A 24,550-nucleotide genomic window follows, 5' to 3' on the forward strand; every position below is an offset into this window, starting at 1 on the left:
GCAGCACAGCAAAACAAAACCTATTTCTATTACTAACGGAACAAACATCCCACAACGTCATTGAACCCTAATAAAAACTCAAATAAACCTAACTGTAAATAAATTTTAAATCCCACTATAAAGTGGCCCAAAACCTCCGCACATGCTCATCATAAACTTCCTCCTAAAATGATATCTCAAAAACCCCAAAAAACTCAAACACACCTTGAAAATGACACAACTGCTAATAAAAACTAACACCCAATAAAAATTAAATCAAACCAACTCACTAGACTCAAAACTGCACAACTGACCCTAAACATTACTAAAAAAAGTCCCCAAAGCTCTACCTTTATGCTAATGCACAAATAATAACCTATGATCTATCAAAGTTATTTGAAAAAATTAAAAAAAATAATTAAAACCATGAAAATAAAAAACCTAAACTATTAAAATACTAAAAAATATCACTACCTAAATTAAAAACATATTGCCTATAAAAACCCACCATATAAATGCTCCTGTCCCAAAAAATAAAAATAAAAAAAACTATCCAACCAGAAAGAAATCAGAACTTAGGAACACCAAAACCATAATGTCCAAAAGGTCACACCACATCCCTTATCATACACCAACTACAAACAAGATAAAACAATACAATGAATTCTTAAAAACCACCTTAAAACCACTACACTGAAAAACATTTCAAAAATTAAAAACTGCATTTAACAAAAGTCATCTAATAAATTCACACCCAAAACTCCAGCAGCCCAGCTGGCCCTACCAAAGCTCTAGGTTTATACATACAGTAAACAAAACCAAAATCCCAGTAATACCCATCAGAAATCTATGAAAGAACCCTACTGAAATTAATCCTGCCTCAAATACAAACCAACCCATCCAGAAAGTCAGCTTCACTCAAAAAACAATTTACACAGAGTTAATAATACCAAGAAATAAAACAACACACCATATACCACCAATGCATATCATAGTGAAGGAAAAAAAAAAACACTACATTTTTTCCTTTTTGTTTTTTAAACTAACTTCTTTTATTAGCTAGAACAAAAGCTTTTGCCAGGACTGTAGCAACAACAACAACTTCTTTTTCTTCTTCTCCTTCTGAAATGTCCCTTCTCACTCCCAAATTCCTTTCAACTCCTGAGTTTACATCCAAGCAAAAAGCAAAATTCGTGCACTCGTGCGTTCGCTGCTCCTGTCAGATTCTCTGTTTCCCTCCACATCTTCTTACACTTTCAGTCCTCACGCTGTCCCGCCGTGATGAGTCTGACAGAAGAATTGGCACATGTTAACAGAGCATTTCCCTCCCTCCCTCCCTCCCTCTGCTTTCCTCAGCGCATTTCAATCCATCCCAGGCCTGTAGTGATGCACGCTCACCCCAAAGCTCACAGCAAGCATGCAGCAGCTCAGGCTCACTCGGCTCCAGGGCCCAGAGCCTGCAGGCCCTGCAGCTGCCACACGGATGCACCTGGTTCCCTCCCCGGGTGCCCAGAGGGAAACCTGAGGGCAGGCGTCCACCCCGAGGGTGCACCCGCAGCCCGGGGCAGGCATGGAGTCACCGGCTGCTCTCTGGGGACGAGACCCTCCCTGCAGGCCACACTGCCTCGTCCTCTCCCTCCCTGTGGGACAGGCACCTCCAGGGTCTGTGACCAGCCCCCTTCCGTCAGCATCCAGGGGCTCTGTCAGAGCCAGAGGGCTCAATTCGTGGTGAGTACCGATGGCACACAAATGGCAGCCCGAGGAAATCGTGTTCTGGTCTCTAAGTGCTTGGGACAGGGTCTGATTTTTTGTTTTGTACTTGTATGATGATTAGTACAACAGGGCTCTGATGGATGACATGGCAACACAGAACTAAAAACTCCTCGATAGGATTACATCGACTTCTAGGAAAAGACAAAAGCTTAGGACCCTTCTGAAATCTACTTTTAATCCAAAGCACGGGGATTGTCAGCATGCTGCACCTTCCAGCTTTTCAAAGCAGCTTCCCTCTGAAGACCAGGAAACATTGATTTCTACAGAAACAATGGGCAACCCCCAGGCTAATCTCAGCACTACTGTTTAATAGGGGACCTGCCAGCGTGCCAGTCCAGCTTCAAGTGTGCTTTACTTCAGTCTAACATCCCCACACAATTCTTCTCACATCTCCCAACCCTGACATCTTATTTTCCCCTAAAGCTTCTCTTCATTAGCAATTTCCAAGTAACATGGTATTTTTACAACATTCAAAAATGTCATGCTGGACTGTGCTAGAGAGTAATCTGCAAATATAAGCTTAGCAAAGTTTGAATTGACTTGAACAGAGAAAAAAACTACAAGTGAACACCTACACCTGCCTACAAAGAGCTAACAAGCCCCTGGCAGCTGCCAGCATCAAAGCACAGCGGATGTCTCTAATACAGGGTAAGGATAACAATATCACCTTCTGTTCTCTCCAGCTTCTTTTCCCTGCAGTCATATTTTGCTTCTTATGATTTTTTTAGTTTCTGTATCTTCTTGGACAGCACCGAGCCCGACGACAAGGATACGAGAGTCTTTCCCTGCCGGGCGGAGAGAACCAGGAAAACAGTTAAAAAAAGAACAGGGCAGTTTGAAATTCGTACTTGCAACGAGAAGCAGCGCCTAACCAACAGAACAAAAGTAAACCAAGCATGATACCTCCCTGGGGACAGAAGACTTATAAACTCTCCAGGATTCACAATTCTAGCGACCAAACCCTTCAGGACAGCAGCCAAGTGTCCCCTGGGGTGGTGCTGCACCAAAGAACCATCTGAGAGGTTCCAAAGAGTGAAATGCACAATATTTTGCAAAGACAAAAAATCCTGCAAAATAACAAAAATACAATAGATGTAAACTACAGGGCAAGAGTACAAGTGTCACCTTTGGCAGCTGGAACCATCCAGGTGAGCACCTGATAACTGGATCCTCGCCAGAGTTTGAACCCTTCAGGACACAGAAGGGTTTTCCCCAGAAATTTCACAGACTGAGTTTTGATAGAAGCACGCTCGCCGGATCCTCAGAAACGTCGCCCATTCTCCAGGTGTCTGGAGAGAACTGCAAATGGCTCGCATGTAGTTGGAGCTAGTTCTGTAAGGTCTCAGGGTGAATTTCACCAGATGCAACTGAATTGGGCAACTCCCAGTGAGACAGAGGGAACCCAAAGCTTGTTTTACCCAAACCTTGGGTAAGCAGAGCTGCAGCAAATACTGAGGAAACAGACATAACAGGGTAAAAATAATAAAACTATTGCTTTTTCTTTAATCTTGCCTTTTTTTTTTTTTAATTCAGATGAGCAAAACAATGAAGGAGAAGGTGAAAAACTCACCATTACTGAATATTTCATCATCTGTAAGCTGAGCATCCTTAGCATAGAGGACTCCAGAGTTAAAATTCACTGATCCCTGGGAAATAAAACCAAATATATGACAAACAGTCAAACAGAAGGCGTAAAAATTTGTTTCCTCTACGGACTTTCAAGTACGTATCTTTGTATATATCCTACACATTACAACATACACTTTACACCATCTCCTAATATATAATAATTTACCTTTAAACTTTGATAGTATAGTGTGGAGAAATGGCTCCATGACAGAGGTCACGCAGACATTCGCTCGTTAGCCGACCAGGAGCTGGGAAAGTACCGAACACAGGTATTTTTGAGTTTTGCACCTGCAAGATAGCGTGTGCCTGGGCCTAGCTGGGTAGGATAACAAGTAGACAGAGAGACGTGGGAAATAGGGAATGTAGGCCCAAAGGAATGAGGAAGAGTTGATGGTATAGTTTAACCAATAGATCGCTTGGCTTACAGAATATTCATAAGCTTATTATGTGCTGTATAAGTGTCTGATACTCTCTGCAATAAACATAGCTTGCTGATCTCATATTGAGTGTCCGAGTCTTCCCTCACCCAAGAGTATAGCATAAAATTATTAACTAAAATTGGTGATCTATTATTATTAAGTTGTGCTTAAAGTTATTTTTGCTGTCATGTTCAAAACAATTTTTTTTTTTTTTACTGTAATGAATGAGCAATTGATCTCAAAGTCATCACAAGCCCATCAAAAAAACAAAGCTCTATTCACCGGGCAGGTCTGTGAGCTAGAGGGTAGTTAGGCTTGTACTTACCTCTTGCTGTTCATGAACCAATAAATCCTGTCAACAAAACCAGGATCTTTAGCCCACTCCTATTAAAGATTCTACAAGGATGATGGTTTGATTTGTGTTTAGAAGTTTAGATTTAAAATGGCCAGTCCAATGGATAAATAAAGACAGTTGAAGTAGTATTACTTTACTCTTATTATTATTATTATTGGTCTTAGTATTATCAGCTACTGGAAGAAACAAACCAGTAGTATCTATACTTAATTACTTCTATTTCCAGAAAACAATAAAGAAAAAGAACCAAACCAAAAAAAGTCACTTCCTACCTTTTGTATCTCAGGATGATGAATTTCTCTTGGGCACTTCTCCAATTTATCAAGACTCATAGCACTGAAAGGCAAACAAAACAGTGCTTTATAGAAGGCCAAGTGCACGTTTCAAGGCTGAACCACCAACTGATTGCAGTGACAGCAGTTACAACATGAATCAGTCCAAGGGCCTCTCTTAAATGGAATGGAATGTTTTGTGGAACTGCCATTTCTTTCCCAAAATACTAACTTCCAACACTTCCTAAACTTATTTTGCATTTTAAAAACAGAAATTAGTAAGACTCTGTGTGGACATCAGGTTTATTTCCTTCTAATGCACAGAGCTCTGTTCCATCATCCTTCACTTTGGCTCTACACAGAATCATGGTGAGCTTTTTAGGACTGCTCAATAATCAATTCTATTTCTTTTCCTAGTTCTCTCTCTTCTTCAATAATTAAAGGCAAGTCAAATGAAAAATGACAAGTTCAGCATCAGAGTCACACTTTTCCCCTTTGTCTGCTCAAGAACAGGCTTTAAATCCACTTATTGCTGCCTTCAACGATTCAGACTTGCAAAACCATTCTTACATGTTTTACAGGTTTATCATAAAACCCACAGAACACAAGCTCTGAATTACAGGAAAAGGTACACAGGCAAATATCTAAACTGATTACTTATTTGAAAACACATACCTTAATTCAGATTTCACCCAGAATGTTTCTGTGGGACACTAAGGGAGACATATTTTGTGAGTACCCTGTAAACGAGAAAAGCTAGCATAGATTACAGGACATACCCACTTTTTCTGCATATTCAAATAGAATTATTAATAAAAACAATTAAGTTTAAAAAGAAGGAAGATAACCAAGGTAATTTTACTCAGCTATATTTACTCCCGATTTAGAGAAAAAAAAAAAAGGCCCGGGTGCTGCAAAGAAAAAAAAAGTGAACCACAAACGCTTACAGTAGAATTTTAAAACAATCGCTTGGATAAAAGAATCTTATGGAACGTGAAGTAGAAAAAAAGTGAAACCACTATCAGACCTGCCTATTTTCTCACCAGTGTACAAGAAAATCCTAAAAGCAGTATGAAGTCACTGCCTAAAACCGGTCATGGAATGTAACCAAGAACAATTTAGGCATTTGCTAATCTAGACAGAAACCTTTTCTGGATGCTAGTGTCAAATCACAAGTTTTGTCTCTCAGAAGCTCGACAATGCTGGAAAGCATTTTCCCCGGGGCTCGGGAGGGCAGGGGCGGAAGGGGGGGTGGCTTTGCAGCTCGCACCTGTGCCATCCGAAGCATACAGCCCGCCCGCTCCCTGCGCTGGGCATTCTCCCGGCCATCTCTGGCTTTACCGCCCAGCGCCGCTCCATCCGCTGTCACGGCACAAAGAGCCACGGGCACTAACGCAGGCAGCAGCCCCGTCACGCCGGCGATATCGCAGCGCTCCCTGCTCGCAGCGCCCAACACGCGGCGGAGCCGCCTCCGCCCGCAGCACCGGCAGCAGCCCGAGGGAGACGGCTGCAGCTCGGGGGCTCCTCCGGCGCCTCCGCCAGCCCGAGGGCGGCCGCCCCACCGGGACCGCGGGAGCGCCCGGCACCGCTCGCCCAGGGCGGCTCCCGCAGCTCCCGGCCCGCGGCAGCAAAGCACCGCCTCGCCCTCCGCCATCGGCGGGCGGCAGCGCCCCCGCCCCCGGCACCGCTGAGGGAGGCCGAGGAACCGGGCGGACGCTCCTTCCTCCTGCTCAGCTCCGTGCGGGCGGCCAGACGGAGGCTGCGCCCCTCCAGCGTCGCTGTCCCGCGCGGGAGAGGCGCCGGCAGCTGCCCGCGCACAGCCCCGCGCGACCGCCTGGCACGCCAGCCACTCATGTGCCGCGTCGGCCGTTGCGTCACACGCCGCGCCAGCAGCACGGCCTGCCGGGAGTTGGAGTCTCGGGCTGACAGCCACGGCTCCGTCCCCCGCCACAGGCAGCTGCAGTCCCTCCTGGGCATCAAACGGGTCCTTCGCCCCACGGCGGGGAAGCACCTGAGGCAGCACCGCTCCTCCCGAATGCCCTCTCTTTTTCCCTCCAACTCTTTTTACTTTTTTCACTCTGTTTTTCACCACTTCCCTTCCCTCTTCCTCTCCTGCTTCCATTCCTTTCCTTTCCCTTTCCTTCCCTTCGCCTTTCTTGTATTTCTAATCTTGGTTTACCTTTCCACCTTTAGAATAAAAAAGCAGCAGTAGAAACTTTCAGGCTACCCGGGAGTAAAAAAAAAAAATCCAAAACGAAAATGATTTAAAGGAAACGATTTATTCCCTGGGAGCCTGAAATTTTCTACTGCTGCACGTGACAAAGAGCTTTTATTCCTTCTTATAGATTGTTGATATTTTATATATATTTATAGTTTATATTGATACATTATATTAATAACTATATTTAATATGCACCTTATTCAAAAATATACGGAAATTATTTTTTAAATTATTTACCATATCTACTGCTACAACTTATTTTTCCTTATATTTCTAATTTTTATATAAATCTTTAATGTGTTTATGATATATTTCTATACTTATATTTCTACCTTTATATTATTTGTATTTTTAATTTTTACACGAAAACCCCTGCTTTGGCAAAGAAAAAACAAAACCATCCATTATTTTAAACTACCTAAATATTTTTTATATTTATATTTATCATAATATACAACAAATGATAGATATAGATAGATAGATAGATACATATATCACATCCATATTTATATCTATTTTATATCCTTTTCCTATAATATTTTTAATAAAATATATGCAGTATATTACGTGTATTATATACTTTACAATTCATGTTATTTTACATTTACAATTTATTATTAATTTTTTATATATCTGCATATAGTTGCAATACATTTATATATTTGTATTTTTGCTTGGGTTGTATTTACATTTATATTCTCTATTCATATATCTATAAACATACACAATACTCTATTAAAATTAGAGTAACTTATTGTAACATATAATGACTTATGTTACATGTTAAATTTTAAAAATTGACCGAATATATAAAAATAAAATTGGCTCATTCCCATTGCTACACATCTATTTCTTTTGTTTCAATATAGTTAGAGTCATAATTGCATATTTAAAATCCAATTCCTAAATGAAATGACAGAACAAACAGCATCAAATTCCCACCAATATCTTCCAAAAACATCAAGATACCTCCAACACCCAAACAAGTGTCAGCGAAAAAACAAAGAACACTCTTCTCAATAACAATTCTCATCACGACAGAAAAATGGAACCAAAATAAAAGAAAATCCTATAGAAACACACACAGCAAATTACAAAAAGTACTAAAAAAAAGTCAAACCAATCTACTCAACTCAAGCCAGTGCCACTCACCCTGAACGACGTTAACAAAAAAAAAAAAAAAACAACAAAATTCTACCTCTACACTAACTCAAAGAATAAACAATCCTCTGTAAAGATAACTTTAAAACCTGAACTAATTAACAAAATGGAAAAACATCTCAACCAGAAAAAACTAAGAAATTAACTACCCAAATAAATAAATACTTTAGAAACCCACCATATAAATACCCATGTTCCCAAAAAAACCCCTGATAAACAATACTCAAATACATTAAAAGACAACAACAAAAAAAAAAAAAAAAAAAAAAGAAACAAAATAAAGAAACCAACAACAAGAATAATACCAAAAAAACAGATAAACTGAAATCTGCAACAAAAAAATTATTCCCAACTGAATAAACCCATAGTGCCTCAAGCTATCAAAATAAAAATACCACCTAGAAACAAACACAAAGAGTAAAGACAAAGGTAACCATAAACAATGTCCCCAAATTACCCGTAACCATAAAACATACACTACAATCAAACAAACCAAACAAATAAAAGCCCTGGAAGACGATAAACACACATGCAATTATAAAGATTAAAAACCCGCTGCTATGAACGACACGACGCTACCCCAAGCCGCCCAAAACAAACACTACACACTCACGCTAATAAAAGCCACCGCAACAGAATTAAAATGCGAACCGCTGCTTCACGCTACGACCCGTAAAAAACATTGCGCGCCCTTCTAAACATAATACCCCGGCAAAAAAAAAAAAAAAAAAAAAAAAAAAAAAATCCGACTACAAAACCCAATCCGAAACGAACCTTTATCATCCCTACCGGCACCGAGAACCGTGCCGCTCAGGAAGAACACCGTATCCCTTAGCGGACAGCCGCTGCAAACCGAACCCAGCGATGCCATCAACGCCTCCAAAGCGCCTCCGAGCCACGGCACCGCCGAACGTGGAGCGGCCGAACCCCGCGCTCGCTGCCGGCCCCGGACGGAGCGCGGCTCCCGGCAGGAAAGCGGCTCCTGCGGCGGCCGCTCCGGCACGCGGGGCCGGCGCCGTCCCGGGGAGCCCCGCCCGCTGCCCCTGCCCGGCGGGGCCGGCACCGGGCCCGGGGCTACCGGCGGCGCCCGAGCCCCGCGCCCGGAGCGGACGGAGCGGCCGGCACCGCCCGGGCCGGCGCAGCAGCGCCCGCGCCGCCTCTGCCGCCCTTGGCCGGCCCGGCCCGGCCCGGCTCCGCTCGGCTCCGCACGGCTCGCACCGGCGCGGCTCCGCCCCTGCCGCCCTTGGCCGGCCCGGCCGCGCCGAATCCCCCGTGCGCCCCGGCAGCTGCCCGGGCCGTGCCAGCAGCGCTCCCGAGCGGGAACGTTCCGGGCCGGGCCGCGGGCACGGGCAGCGCCCTCCAATGCAGCGGCACAGCCCCATTGCAGCCCTCCAAACGCTGCCGGAGCTGCGGCTTCCCGCAAGCCAGCCCCGAAACCGCAGACGGGGCGCACCTCACTTCAACAAGGGCAAAGGAATGTGTTCTCCCCTCCAATTTCACCCCCTAGGAGAGCAGAAAAGAAGGGGTGCTCCCCAAATGAAAGCCTTCGACTGATGGGAAAGGGCGATTTCGACCTCCATTCAAACCCTTGAAAAGGAGGGACACCAGGGCTGCCCCCTCCATTTAAACCCGAGGGTGGTGCAAATGGGGTGGCTGCCTTCAAATCAAACCCATAATACCACAAGAATACTTTTCCCATTCCCCTTAGAATAGAACGCAGGGATTCCCTGTCACCCCCGGGATACCCCTAACAGCCTGCAAAAGGCAGCTTTTCCTGCAATCAACACCCTTAAAACCACAAGTCAAGAGGGATCCCCTCAGGTCAAACGCAGACAATAAAAGAAGAGGAGCTGCTTCCTTCTCCTTAATCCCTTTTGTCCTCACAAGCTCCACTTTTGTTCCTGGGGATCCGGGGAGGGACTGGCAAGACGAAATTGCAAAGGGGAAGGAGAAAATTCCCCGCTCCAAACCCACACGGGCTCACCTGTTCGGCTGCTGCTCCCGGGCACAAGGATTCGTCCCTCGGCGCCTCCTTTAAGCGATGCTCCACGTACCCAAGCGCGGATCCAGGTGTTGCCCCCGACCCTGTGGGAAGCTCCCGCAGTCCTTCCATGAGACAGCGCCGGGAGCCGCCCATAAACCCCTCCACTCAGCAGCTCCATGCAAAAGGGAGCTGAGGCAAAGCCTCCCCCTAAAACAGCCTCGCCCCGGCAGGAGCCGGCCCCTCATCATCCTCACACTCACACCTGGGCTGCTCCGAGCCCCCATCATCCTCACACTCACACCTGGGCTGCTCCGAGCCCCCATCATCCTCACACTCGCACCTGGGCTGCTCCGAGCCCCCATCATCCTCACACTCACACCTGGTGCTGATCTGAGCCCCCATCATCCTCACATTCACACCTGGGCTGCTCCGGGCCCCCATCATCCTCACACTCACCCCTGGGCTGCTCCGAGCCCCCATCACCGTCACACTCACACCTGGGGTGCTCCGAGCCCCCATCATATATTTTTCATATTTATAGTCGCATGTATATTTAGAATTTATATTACTGTATAATATAAATTATATTATATATTGCATCTCTTCATGTTACTTACATAGGTTTCTATTTCTATTCATCGTTTGGTATTATATCTTTATATCTCTGTATATTTATTATATATTTCTGTATGTCGATTTACATTTCTATAGTACTTATATTATTTAAAATAAAACCCCTGCCTCTAACGAAATAAAAAGCAAAGACAACCCTTTCTTTAAAACACATTTAAAATTTTAAAAATAATTTTGTTTGTCATAATTTTATTCACATCTATATTTGTAATTTCCATTTGTTATATTTATAGATATTATATATATTGGAGAGAATACCTTTTTATATAATAATAGATATATTCTTTTGACACAATAGATTTCTTTTACTTATATTTATATGTATTAAATATTTATTGATATCGACATATATATATGATATATTTGGATTTCTAGTTTTATATTTTTTATGAAATCTCCAGCCCATACCCCAATAAAAGCCAAACAATCCCCAATTTATTTAAACAATATTTAAACATAAATCCTGTCACAGCTGCATTGCACAGCAGTGCCCCAAGCTAATCTGACACTTGTTCATCTCCTGGACCTGAATCTGAACCCGCTCACCTTGATCGCACCTGGCAGAACCATTTTCGTACCTTTTTCTGGCATGTCTTGTTTTTGGTTTTTTTTGTCTTGAGTTTTTGTGGCCTTTATTGCCTCTCTTTCTTGCCTTGTTTTTTGGGGCTTTTACTCCCTTTTTCCTTGATTTTTTTCTGGCACTTCTTGGGGTTTTTTCTTCGTTTCTTCTTGCCCATCTTGTTGGGTTTTTTTGGTTTTTCCTTGCCCCCCTTGGGGTTTTTTTTTCAGGTGTTTTGTTTTTTTTTTTTTTTCCTTGGATTTTCTTGGCCTTCTTTTTTTTTCCTTTTCTGGATTTTTTCTTCCCCATCTTGGTTTTTAGTTCTGATTTTATTTCTTGCCCATTTTGGGGTTTTTCTCTGGTCTGTTTTCAGGGATTTTTCTTGCCCATCTTGGGTACTTTTCTGTTTTGTGTTTTTTTTTTTTTTTTTCTCTGCCTTTCTTACGGTTTTCTCTGGTTTATTTTTTTTTTTCTGGGATTTTTCTCGCCCATCTTGGGGGTTTATTCTGGGCTTTTTCATGCCCATCTTGGGGTTTTCTTCTGCGTTTTTTTCTTGCCCATCTTGTTCTTGTTTTTCGGGGTTTTTTTTCTTTTTTTTTTTTTTTTTTTTTTTTTTTTTGTCTTTATTTTGTTTTATTCCTGTTTTTATTTCTGTGGTATTTCTGGGATTTTTCTTGCTCATCTTGGATTTTTCGGGGAGGGGGGTTTCTCACCCATCCCGAGGTTTTTTTTTTTTTTTTATGTGGGTTTGTTTTTGTGTTTTTTTGGTTTTTTTTTTTTGTTTGTTTGTTTGGTTTTTTTTATTTTCCGTAGGTTTCTCCTTGCCCTCCTGGTTTTTGGGTTTTTTTGTCTGTCTTCCTTCCTTCCTTCCTGTCCTTCCTTCTTTCTTCCTTTCATTTCCTTTCCTTATTTTCTTTTTTTCTTTTTCTTTCTTTCTTTCCCTGCATTTCTAATCTTGGTTTTCCTTTCTAGCTTTAGAATAAAAAAGCAGCAGTAGTAACTTTCAGGCTACCTGGGAGTAAAAAAAACTCCAAAACGAAAATGATTTAAAGAAAACGATTTATTCCCTGGGAGCCTGAAATTTTCTACTGCTGCACATGACATAGAGCTTTTATTCCCTCTTATAGATAGTTGATATTTTATACTTTATACAGCGCCCCCTGCCGTCTGCACAGGCGCACTGCATAAAGAGCGCTGCGGCGTCGTTCTGTTCTGTTTAATGAAACTCGGCTGAATTCGGCTTGCTTCGGCTCTTGGTCTAAACTCGTTTCAGTTCGGCTCTTCGGCTAAACTCGGTCGTATTCGGCACGTTGTCTAAATGCGGCTCAAGTCGGCTACACTCGGCTATCGGTTGCAGTCGGCTATCATCGGCTCTTGGTGTAAACTCGGCTGTTTTCGGCCGCACTGGGCTCTTCGGGGAAACTCGTCTGTTTTCGGCCGCAGTCGGCTCTCCGGGGAAACTCGGCTCTTTCCGGCCACACTCGGCTCTTCGGGGAAACTCGGCTGTTTTCGCCCACACTCGGCTCTTCGGAACTATTCGGCCCGGCTCGGCTCCCTCAGGGCGGGAAAGCCGACGTGACAGGACCCCGGCACAGCGAGGCGTTTACCCAGATGCCTCTCACAAACCCGCCGAAATACGCCCGCCCACGGCGCCCCTGAGCCCACAGCATGTCTCGAGTACACATGAAACGCCACAGAAAAATCCCTCGGGGCCGCCATGACGTCGGTATTCCGTGCAGGCAGTGCAGTTAAACACCCACACGGTCCTCCACTTCCCCGCCCTTTTCGCCGCCATGCTGAGAAGGTCAACCAAAACTCCGCGACATCGGCCACGCGCCACTCCCAAGGTGGCGGCCTCTCGCTGCACGGCTGCAGTACCGCGCTCTGCCCACAAGGCGGCAGCACTGCCGCCCGCCCCAGCCGGGGGCGCAGCGCGCCTCGGGGCTGCGGGCAGCGAAGGCGGCAAAAAAGAACAGGGGCGATCCCCGCCGAAAACTGCTCTGAAATAAATGCCCCAAAACCGGGAAGAGGGGAAAAAAACTTCTGCCTCTAATCTAATAGGATAAAAGACAAAACAAAACCAAACAAAACACAACACAAAAAAAAAAAAAAAAAAAAAAAAAAAAAACCAAAGAAAAAAAAACCCCAACAATTTCTTTAAAAAAATATTTAAATATTTTTAAAATATTTTTTCATATTGATATTCACATTTCTATTTACAATGTATATTGATGTACACTGTCCATTTACACATTTCTTTTTATAAATACATTTCTATTCCATATTGCATATATCCCTACAACTTAAATTTATTTGTATATTTTTATAAATATTTTTACATAGTAAGTATATATTTCTGTTACGATTTTTACTTCTGTAACACTTGGATTATTTAAAATAAAACCTTTGCCTCCATCCACATTAAAGCCAAAAAGAACCCCTTTCTTCAAAACTGTATTTAAATATTTTTTTAAATTCTATTTTTCAGGTTCATATTCACATTTACATTTAAAATGTATACTTATGTATACTGTTATTTGTATTCTTCATTACATCTCTTCCTATTATTTGTATTTATTTATATTTTGTGTTTATATATATATTTATATCTTGATTGTATATCTCAATATTTAGAAATATATAACAATAATATCTACATTCATATTATTTAAAATAAAAACCCTGCCTCTAACACAAGAAGAATAAAAAAAAACCCAACCCTTTGTTTTAAACAATATTTAAATAGATTTTATCCTCATGTTCAATTTTTATATTCATATTTGTATTTATAATGTATATTAATGTCGAATGCTTACTTATACATTTATCTTTACCAATGTCAATTTATTAATAAATTTATATTCTATATTACATCCGATGCGAGTAGGTATTTATATTTTTTATATATTTTTATTCATATTTTTTATATTGATTAAATATTTCTGCGTCAAGATTTTTACTTCTGGAACACTTATAATATTCAAAATAAAAACCCTGCCTCTACTTAAATAAAAGCCAAAACATTCCCTTTCTCTTAAACTATATTTACATATTTTTATATTTATATTCCCATTTATAATTTATATTGCCATATAATGTTATTTATATTCTATACTACAACTCTTCATATTACTTACATATATTTATATTTAAATTTATAGTCATAGTTTAGCAATTTCTCTTTATATATTTACTATATATTTCTATCTTAAGATCCACATTTCTATATTACTTATATTATTTAAAATAAAACTCCTGCCTCTAACCAAATAAAAACCAAGGATACCCCATTATTTGAACCAGATTTAAAATTTAGGAAGTAAATTTATTTTTCAAAATTATAATGATATTTATATGGATATTTTTATTTATTTTATTCATAGATATTATATATATTAGAGAGAATACCTTCTAATATAATCATAGATATATATTTTCCGTATTATATATATATTTTTACTTATATTTATTTAAATTAAATATGTATAGATATTTGTATTTCTATATATATTTGTATATCTGAATTTATATTTTATTTCTATCATTTATTTAAAATTCCCAGCCTATAACCTAAAAAAAAACCCCAATTTACTTTAACTCTATTTAAATATTTTTATATCTACAATCTATATTTATTTATCTTTGTGTATATATATTTATATAAAATAGACTATCATTTATCTATATGATAATATGTTACAATTATATACTATGTATTTTAGTTTTATGTATGTATCTGTTATCTATATTTATGTTTACCACTCTAATGTTATATTTATTTTTAAATGTATATTTATTTCTGTTTTCATCTCTATATTAAACCATGTCAGTTCATTAACCCGACACACCAGAGCCACAACAATACTGTACCTTTGTCAGCACCGGCACGCAGCACACGCCCATCCCATCGCAGCACAGCAAAACAAAACCTATTTCTATTACTAACGGAACAAACATCCCACAACGTCATTGAACCCTAATAAAAACTCAAATAAACCTAACTGTAAATAAATTTTAAATCCCACTATAAAGTGGCCCAAAACCTCCGCACATGCTCATCATAAACTTCCTCCTAAAATGATATCTCAAAAACCCCAAAAAACTCAAACACACCTTGAAAATGACACAACTGCTAATAAAAACTAACACCCAATAAAAATTAAATCAAACCAACTCACTAGACTCAAAACTGCACAACTGACCCTAAACATTACTAAAAAAAGTCCCCAAAGCTCTACCTTTATGCTAATGCACAAATAATAACCTATGATCTATCAAAGTTATTTGAAAAAATTAAAAAAAATAATTAAAACCATGAAAATAAAAAACCTAAACTATTAAAATACTAAAAAATATCACTACCTAAATTAAAAACATATTGCCTATAAAAACCCACCATATAAATGCTCCTGTCCCAAAAAATAAAAATAAAAAAAACTATCCAACCAGAAAGAAATCAGAACTTAGGAACACCAAAACCATAATGTCCAAAAGGTCACACCACATCCCTTATCATACACCAACTACAAACAAGATAAAACAATACAATGAATTCTTAAAAACCACCTTAAAACCACTACACTGAAAAACATTTCAAAAATTAAAAACTGCATTTAACAAAAGCCATCTAATAAATTCACACCCAAAACTCCAGCAGCCCAGCTGGCCCTACCAAAGCTCTAGGTTTATACATACAGTAAACAAAACCAAAATCCCAGTAATACCCATCAGAAATCTATGAAAGAACCCTACTGAAATTAATCCTGCCTCAAATACAAACCAACCCATCCAGAAAGTCAGCTTCACTCAAAAAACAATTTACACAGAGTTAATAATACCAAGAAATAAAACAACACACCATATACCACCAATGCATATCATAGTGAAGGAAAAAAAAAAAACACTACATTTTTTCCTTTTTGTTTTTTAAACTAACTTCTTTTATTAGCTAGAACAAAAGCTTTTTGCCAGGACTGTAGCAACAACAACAACTTCTTTTTCTTCTTCTCCTTCTGAAATGTCCCTTCTCACTCCCAAATTCCTTTCAACTCCTGAGTTTACATCCAAGCAAAAAGCAAAATTCGTGCACTCGTGCGTTCGCTGCTCCTGTCAGATTCTCTGTTTCCCTCCACATCTTCTTACACTTTCAGTCCTCACGCTGTCCCGCCGTGATGAGTCTGACAGAAGAATTGGCACATGTTAACAGAGCATTTCCCTCCCTCCCTCCCTCCCTCTGCTTTCCTCAGCGCATTTCAATCCATCCCAGGCCTGTAGTGATGCACGCTCACCCCAAAGCTCACAGCAAGCATGCAGCAGCTCAGGCTCACTCGGCTCCAGGGCCCAGAGCCTGCAGGCCCTGCAGCTGCCACACGGATGCACCTGGTTCCCTCCCCGGGTGCCCAGAGGGAAACCTGAGGGCAGGCGTCCACCCCGAGGGTGCACCCGCAGCCCGGGGCAGGCATGGAGTCGCCGGCTGCTCTCTGGGGACGAGACCCTCCCTGCAGGCCACACTGCCTCGGCCTCTCCCTCCCTGTGGGACAGGCACCTCCAGGGTCTGTGACCAGCCCCCTTCCGTCAGCATCCAGGGGCTCTGTCAGAGCCAGAGGGCTCAATTCGTGGTGAGTACCGATGGCACACAAATGGCAGCCCGAGGAAATCGTGTTCTGGTCTCTAAGTGCTTGGGACAGGGTCTGATTTTTTGTTTTGTACTTGTATGATGATTAGTACAACAGGGCTCTGATGGATGACATGGCAACACAGAACTAAAAACTCCTCGATAGGATTACATCGACTTCTAGGAAAAGACAAAAGCCTAGGACCCTTCTGAAATCTACTTTTAATCCAAAGCACGGGGATTGTCAGCATGCTGCACCTTCCAGCTTTTCAAAGCAGCTTCCCTCTGAAGACCAGGAAACATTGATTTCTACAGAAACAATGGGCAACCCCCAGGCTAATCTCAGCACTACTGTTTAATAGGGGACCTGCCAGCGTGCCAGTCCAGCTTCAAGTGTGCTTTACTTCAGTCTAACATCCCCACACAATTCTTCTCACATCTCCCAACCCTGACATCTTATTTTCCCCTAAAGCTTCTCTTCATTAGCAATTTCCAAGTAACATGGTATTTTTACAACATTCAAAAATGTCATGCTGGACTGTGCTAGAGAGTAATCTGCAAATATAAGCTTAGCAAAGTTTGAATTGACTTGAACAGAGAAAAAAACTACAAGTGAACACCTACACCTGCCTACAAAGAGCTAACAAGCCCCTGGCAGCTGCCAGCATCAAAGCACAGCGGATGTCTCTAATACAGGGTAAGGATAACAATATCACCTTCTGTTCTCTCCAGCTTCTTTTCCCTGCAGTCATATTTTGCTTCTTATGATTTTTTTAGTTTCTGTATCTTCTTGGACAGCACCGAGCCCGACGACAAGGATACGAGAGTCTTTCCCTGCCGGGCGGAGAGAACCAGGAAAACAGTTAAAAAAAGAACAGGGCAGTTTGAAATTCGTACTTGCAACGAGAAGCAGCGCCTAACCAACAGAACAAAAGTAAACCAAGCATGATACCTCCCTGGGGACAGAAGACTTATAAACTCTCCAGGATTTACAATTCTAGCCACCAACCCCTTCAGGACAGCAGCCAAGTGTCCCCTGGGGTGGTGCTGCACCAAAGAACCATCTGAGAGGTTCCAAAGAGTGAAATGCACAATATTTTGCAAAGACAAAAAATCCTGCAAAATAACAAAAATACAATAGATGTAAACTACAGGGCAAGAGTACAAGTGTCACCTTTGGCAGCTGGAACCATCCAGGTGAGCACCTGATAACTGGATCCTCGCCAGAGTTTGAACCCTTCAGGACACAGAAGGGTTTTCCCCAGAAATTTCACAGACTGAGTTTTGATAGAAGCACGCTCGCCGGATCCTCAGAAACGTCGCCCATTCTCCAGGTGTCTGGAGAGAACTGCAAATGGCTCGCATGTAGTTGGAGCTAGTTCTGTAAGGTCTCAGGGTGAATTTCACCAGATGCAACTGAATTGGGCAACTCCCAGTGAGACAGAGGGAACCCAAAGCTTGTTTTACCCAAACCTTGGGTAAGCAGAGCTGCAGCAAATACTGAGGAAACAGACATAACAGGGTAAAAATAATAAAACTATTGCTTTTTCTTTAATCTTGCCTTTTTTTTTTTTTAATTCAGATGAGCAAAACAATGAAGGAGAAGGTGAAAAACTCACCATTACTGAATATTTCATCATCTGTAAGCTGAGCATCCTTAGCATAGAGGACTCCAGAGTTAAAATTCACTGATCCCTGGGAAATAAAACCAAATATATGACAAACAGTCAAACAGAAGGCGTAAAAATTTGTTTCCTCTACGGACTTTCAAGTACGTATCTTTGTATATATCCTACACATTACAACATACACTTTACACCATCTCCTAATATATAATAATTTACCTTTAAACTTTGATAGTATAGTGTGGAGAAATGGCTCCATGACAGAGGTCACGCAGACATTCGCTCGTTAGCCGACCAGGAGCTGGGAAAGTACCGAACACAGGTATTTTTGAGTTTTGCACCTGCAAGATAGCGTGTGCCTGGGCCTAGCTGGGTAGGATAACAAGTAGACAGAGAGACGTGGGAAATAGGGAATGTAGGCCCAAAGGAATGAGGAAGAGTTGATGGTATAGTTTAACCAATAGATCGCTTGGCTTACAGAATATTCATAAGCTTATTATGTGCTGTATAAGTGTCTGATACTCTCTGCAATAAACATAGCTTGCTGATCTCATATTGAGTGTCCGAGTCTTCCCTCACCCAAGAGTATAGCATAAAATTATTAACTAAAATTGGTGATCTATTATTATTAAGTTGTGCTTAAAGTTATTTTTGCTGTCATGTTCAAAACAATTTTTTTTTTTTTTACTGTAATGAATGAGCAATTGATCTCAAAGTCATCACAAGCCCATCAAAAAAACAAAGCTCTATTCACCGGGCAGGTCTGTGAGCTAGAGGGTAGTTAGGCTTGTACTTACCTCTTGCTGTTCATGAACCAATAAATCCTGTCAACAAAACCAGGATCTTTAGCCCACTCCTATTAAAGATTCTACAAGGATGATGGTTTGATTTGTGTTTAGAAGTTTAGATTTAAAATGGCCAGTCCAATGGATAAATAAAGACAGTTGAAGTAGTATTACTTTACTCTTATTATTATTATTATTGGTCTTAGTATTATCAGCTACTGGAAGAAACAAACCAGTAGTATCTATACTTAATTACTTCTATTTCCAGAAAACAATAAAGAAAAAGAACCAAACCAAAAAAAGTCACTTCCTACCTTTTGTATCTCAGGATGATGAATTTCTCTTGGGCACTTCTCCAATTTATCAAGACTCATAGCACTGAAAGGCAAACAAAACAGTGCTTTATAGAAGGCCAAGTGCACGTTTCAAGGCTGAACCACCAACTGATTGCAGTGACAGCAGTTACAACATGAATCAGTCCAAGGGCCTCTCTTAAATGGAATGGAATGTTTTGTGGAACTGCCATTTCTTTCCCAAAATACTAACTTCCAACACTTCCTAAACTTATTTTGCATTTTAAAAACAGAAATTAGTAAGACTCTGTGTGGACATCAGGTTTATTTCCTTCTAATGCACAGAGCTCTGTTCCATCATCCTTCACTTTGGCTCTACACAGAATCATGGTGAGCTTTTTAGGACTGCTCAATAATCAATTCTATTTCTTTTCCTAGTTCTCTCTCTTCTTCAATAATTAAAGGCAAGTCAAATGAAAAATGACAAGTTCAGCATCAGAGTCACACTTTTCCCCTTTGTCTGCTCAAGAACAGGCTTTAAATCCACTTATTGCTGCCTTCAACGATTCAGACTTGCAAAACCATTCTTACATGTTTTACAGGTTTATCATAAAACCCACAGAACACAAGCTCTGAATTACAGGAAAAGGTACACAGGCAAATATCTAAACTGATTACTTATTTGAAAACACATACCTTAATTCAGATTTCACCCAGAATGTTTCTGTGGGACACTAAGGGAGACATATTTTGTGAGTACCCTGTAAACGAGAAAAGCTAGCATAGATTACAGGACATACCCACTTTTTCTGCATATTCAAATAGAATTATTAATAAAAACAATTAAGTTTAAAAAGAAGGAAGATAACCAAGGTAATTTTACTCAGCTATATTTACTCCCGATTTAGAGAAAAAAAAAAAAGGCCCGGGTGCTGCAAAGAAAAAAAAAGTGAACCACAAACGCTTACAGTAGAATTTTAAAACAATCGCTTGGATAAAAGAATCTTATGGAACGTGAAGTAGAAAAAAAGTGAAACCACTATCAGACCTGCCTATTTTCTCACCAGTGTACAAGAAAATCCTAAAAGCAGTATGAAGTCACTGCCTAAAACCGGTCATGGGATGTAACCAAGAACAATTTAGGCATTTGCTAATCTAGACAGAAACCTTTTCTGGATGCTAGTGTCAAATCACAAGTTTTGTCTCTCAAACTCGACAATGCTGGAAAGCATTTTCCCCGGGGCTCGGGAGGGCAGGGGCGGAAGGGGGGGTGGCTTTGCAGCTCGTACCTGTGCCATCCGAAGCATACAGCCCGCCCGCTCCCTGCGCTGGGCATTCTCCCGGCCATCTCTGGCTTTACCGCCCAGCGCCGCTCCATCCGCTGTCACGGCACAAAGAGCCACGAGCACTAACGCAGGCAGCAGCCCCGTCATGCCGGCGATACCGCAGCGCTGCCTGCTCGCAGCGCCCAACACGCGGCGGAGCCGCCTCCGCCCGCAGCACCGGCAGCAGCCCGAGGGAGACGGCTGCAGCTCGGGGGCTCCTCCGGCGCCTCCGCCAGCCCGAGGGCGGCCGCCCCACCGGGACCGCGGGAGCGCCCGGCGCCGCTCGCCCGGGGCGGCTCCCGCAGCTCCCGGCCCGCGGCAGCAAAGCACCGCCTCGCCCTCCGCCATCGGCGGGCGGCAGCGCCCCCGCCCCCGGCACCGCTGAGGGAGGCCGAGGAACCGGGCGGACGCTCCTTCCTCCTGCTCAGCTCCGTGCGGGCGGCCAGACGGAGGCTGCGCCCCTCCAGCGTCGCCGTCCCGCGCGGGAGAGGCGCCGGCAGCTGCCCGCGCACAGCCCCGCGCGACCGCCTGGCACGCCAGCCACTCATGTGCTGCGTCGGCCGTTGCGTCACACGCCGCGCCAGCAGCACGGCCTGCCGGGAGTTGGAGTCTCGGGCTGACAGCCACGGCTCCGTCCCCCGCCACAGGCAGCTGCAGTCCCTCCTGGGCATCAAACGGGTCCTTCGCCCCACGGCGGGGAAGCACCTGAGGCAGCACCGCTCCTCCCGAATGCCCTCTCTTTTTCCCTCCAACTCTTTTTACTTTTTTCACTCTGTTTTTCACCACTTCCCTTCCCTCTTCCTCTCCTGCTTCCATTCCTTTCCTTTCCCTTTCCTTCCCTTCGCCTTTCTTGTATTTCTAATCTTGGTTTACCTTTCCACCTTTAGAATAAAAAAGCAGCAGTAGAAACTTTCAGGCTACCCGGGAGTAAAAAAAAAAAATCCAAAACGAAAATGATTTAAAGAAAACGATTTATTCCCTGGGAGCCTGAAATTTTCTACTGCTGCACGTGACAAAGAGCTTTTATTCCTTCTTATAGATTGTTGATATTTTATATATATTTATAGTTTATATTGATGCATTATATTAATAACTATATTTAATATGCACCTTATTCAAAAATATACGGAAATTATTTTTTAAATTATTTACCATATCTACTGCTACAACTTATTTTTCCTTATATTTCTAATTTTTATATAAATCTTTAATGTGTTTATGATATATTTCTATACTTATATTTCTACCTTTATATTATTTGTATTTTTAATTTTTACACGAAAACCCCTGCTTTGGCAAAGAAAAAACAAAACCATCCATTATTTTAAACTACCTAAATATTTTTTATATTTATATTTATCATAATATACAACAAATGATAGATATAGATAGATAGATACATATATCACATCCATATTTATATCTATTTTATATCCTTTTCCTATAATATTTTTAATAAAATATATGCAGTATATTACGTGTATTATATACTTTACAATTCATGTTATTTTACATTTACAATTTATTATTAATTTTTTATATATCTGCATATAGTTGCAATACATTTATATATTTGTATTTTTGCTTGGGTTGTATTTACATTTATATTCTCTATTCATATATCTATAAACATACACAATACTCTATTAAAATTAGAGTAACTTATTGTAACATATAATGACTTATGTTACATGCTAAATTTTAAAAATTGACCGAATATATAAAAATAAAATTGGCTCATTCCCATTGCTACACATCTATTTCTTTTGTTTCAATATAGTTAGAGTCATAATTGCATATTTAAAATCCAATTCCTAAATGAAATGACAGAACAAACAGCATCAAATTCCCACCAATATCTTCCAAAAACATCAAGATACCTCCAACACCCAAACAAGTGTCAGCGAAAAAACAAAGAACACTCTTCTCAATAACAATTCTCATCACGACAGAAAAATGGAACCAAAATAAAAGAAAATCCTATAGAAACACACACAGCAAATTACAAAAAGTACTAAAAAAAAGTCAAACCAATCTACTCAACTCAAGCCAGTGCCACTCACCCTGAACGACGTTAACAAAAAAAAAAAAAAAAAACCAACAAAATTCTACCTCTACACTAACTCAAAGAATAAACAATCCTCTGTAAAGATAACTTTAAAACCTGAACTAATTAACAAAATGGAAAAACATCTCAACCAGAAAAAACTAAGAAATTAACTACCCAAATAAATAAATACTTTAGAAACCCACCATATAAATACCCATGTTCCCAAAAAAACCCCTGATAAACAATACTCAAATACATTAAAAGACAACAACAACAAAAAAAAAAAAAAAAAGAAACAAAATAAAGAAACCAACAACAAGAATAATACCAAAAAAACAGATAAACTGAAATCTACAACAAAAAATTATTCCCAACTGAATAAACCCATAGTGCCTCAAGCTATCAAAATAAAAATACCACCTAGAAACAAACACAAACACTAAAGACAAAGGTAACCATAAACAATGTCCCCAAATTACCCGTAACCATAAAACATACACTACAATCAAACAAACCAAACAAATAAAAGCCCTGGAAGACGATAAACACACATGCAATTATAAAGATTAAAAACCCGCTGCTATGAACGACACGACGCTACCCCAAGCCGCCCAAAACAAACACTACACACTCACGCTAATAAAAGCCACCGCAACAGAATTAAAATGCGAACCGCTGCTTCACGCTACGACCCGTAAAAAACATTGCGCGCCCTTCTAAACATAATACCCCGGCAAAAAAAAAAAAAAAAAAAAAAAAAAAAAAATCCGACTACAAAACCCAATCCGAAACGAACCTTTATCATCCCTACCGGCACCGAGAACCGTGCCGCTCAGGAAGAACACCGTATCCCTTAGCGGACAGCCGCTGCAAACCGAACCCAGCGATGCCATCAACGCCTCCAAAGCGCCTCCGAGCCACGGCACCGCCGAACGTGGAGCGGCCGAACCCCGCGCTCGCTGCCGGCCCCGGACGGAGCGCGGCTCCCGGCAGGAAAGCGGCTCCTGCGGCGGCCGCTCCGGCACGCGGGGCCGGCGCCGTCCCGGGGAGCCCCGCCCGCTGCCCCTGCCCGGCGGGGCCGGCACCGGGCCCGGGGCTACCGGCGGCGCCCGAGCCCCGCGCCCGGAGCGGACGGAGCGGCCGGCACCGCCCGGGCCGGCGCAGCAGCGCCCGCGCCACCTCTGCCGCCCTTGGCCGGCCCGGCCCGGCTCCGCTCGGCTCCGCACGGCTCGCACCGGCGCGGCTCCGCCCCTGCCGCGCCGAATCCCCCGTGCGCCCCGGCAGCTGCCCGGGCCGTGCCAGCAGCGCTCCCGAGCGGGAACGTTCCGGGCCGGGCCGCGGGCACGGGGAGCGCCCTCCAATGCAGCGGCACAGCCCCATTGCAGCCCTGCAAACGCTGCCGGAGCTGCGGCTTCCCGCAAGCCAGCCCCGAAACCGCAGACGGGGCGCACCTCACTTCAACAAGGGCAAAGAAATGTGTTCTCCCCTCCAATTTCACCCCCTAGGAGAGCAGAAAAGAAGGGGCGCTCCCCAAATGAAAGCCTTCGACTGATGGGAAAGGGCGATTTCGACCTCCATTCAAACCCTTGAAAAGGAGGGACACCAGGGCTGCCCCCTCCATTTAAACCCGAGGGTGGTGCAAATGGGGTGGCTGCCTTCAAATCAAACCCATAATACCACAAGAATACTTTTCCCATTCCCCTTAGAATAGAACGCAGGGATTCCCTGTCACCCCCGGGATACCCCTAACAGCCTGCAAAAGGCAGCTTTTCCTGCAATCAACACCCTTAAAACCACAAGTCAAGAGGGATCCCCTCAGGTCAAACGCAGACAATAAAAGAAGAGGAGCTGCTTCCTTCTCCTTAATCCCTTT

The 24,550-nt window shown here is 42.2% G+C and overlaps 4 long non-coding RNA genes across 4 annotated transcripts; all 4 read right to left on the bottom strand.

Moving 5' to 3' along the window:
* Nucleotides 1-983: 983 nt before the first annotated feature.
* LOC134416927 (uncharacterized) lies at nt 984-3,258 on the bottom strand. Its single transcript, XR_010027469.1, has 3 exons — nt 2,878-3,258; nt 2,420-2,537; nt 984-1,266 (listed from the first exon to the last, which is right to left on the bottom strand). It is a non-coding gene; the product is annotated as an uncharacterized LOC134416927 (long non-coding RNA).
* Nucleotides 3,259-3,321: 63 nt separating this feature from the next.
* Nucleotides 3,322-8,719, bottom strand: LOC134416926 (uncharacterized). Its single transcript, XR_010027468.1, has 3 exons — nt 8,584-8,719; nt 5,103-5,167; nt 3,322-4,491 (listed from the first exon to the last, which is right to left on the bottom strand). It is a non-coding gene; the product is annotated as an uncharacterized LOC134416926 (long non-coding RNA).
* Nucleotides 8,720-15,926: 7,207 nt separating this feature from the next.
* On the bottom strand, nt 15,927-18,154 carry LOC134416929 (uncharacterized). The gene is made up of 3 exons (XR_010027471.1): nt 17,774-18,154; nt 17,316-17,433; nt 15,927-16,162 (listed from the first exon to the last, which is right to left on the bottom strand). It is a non-coding gene; the product is annotated as an uncharacterized LOC134416929 (long non-coding RNA).
* Nucleotides 18,155-18,216: 62 nt separating this feature from the next.
* On the bottom strand, nt 18,217-23,605 carry LOC134416928 (uncharacterized). Its single transcript, XR_010027470.1, has 3 exons — nt 23,474-23,605; nt 19,999-20,063; nt 18,217-19,387 (listed from the first exon to the last, which is right to left on the bottom strand). It is a non-coding gene; the product is annotated as an uncharacterized LOC134416928 (long non-coding RNA).
* Nucleotides 23,606-24,550: the final 945 nt, after the last annotated feature.

This window comes from Melospiza melodia, chromosome 4, assembly GCF_035770615.1.
Source record: "Melospiza melodia melodia isolate bMelMel2 chromosome 4, bMelMel2.pri, whole genome shotgun sequence".
Taxonomy (NCBI): domain Eukaryota; kingdom Metazoa; phylum Chordata; class Aves; order Passeriformes; family Passerellidae; genus Melospiza; species Melospiza melodia.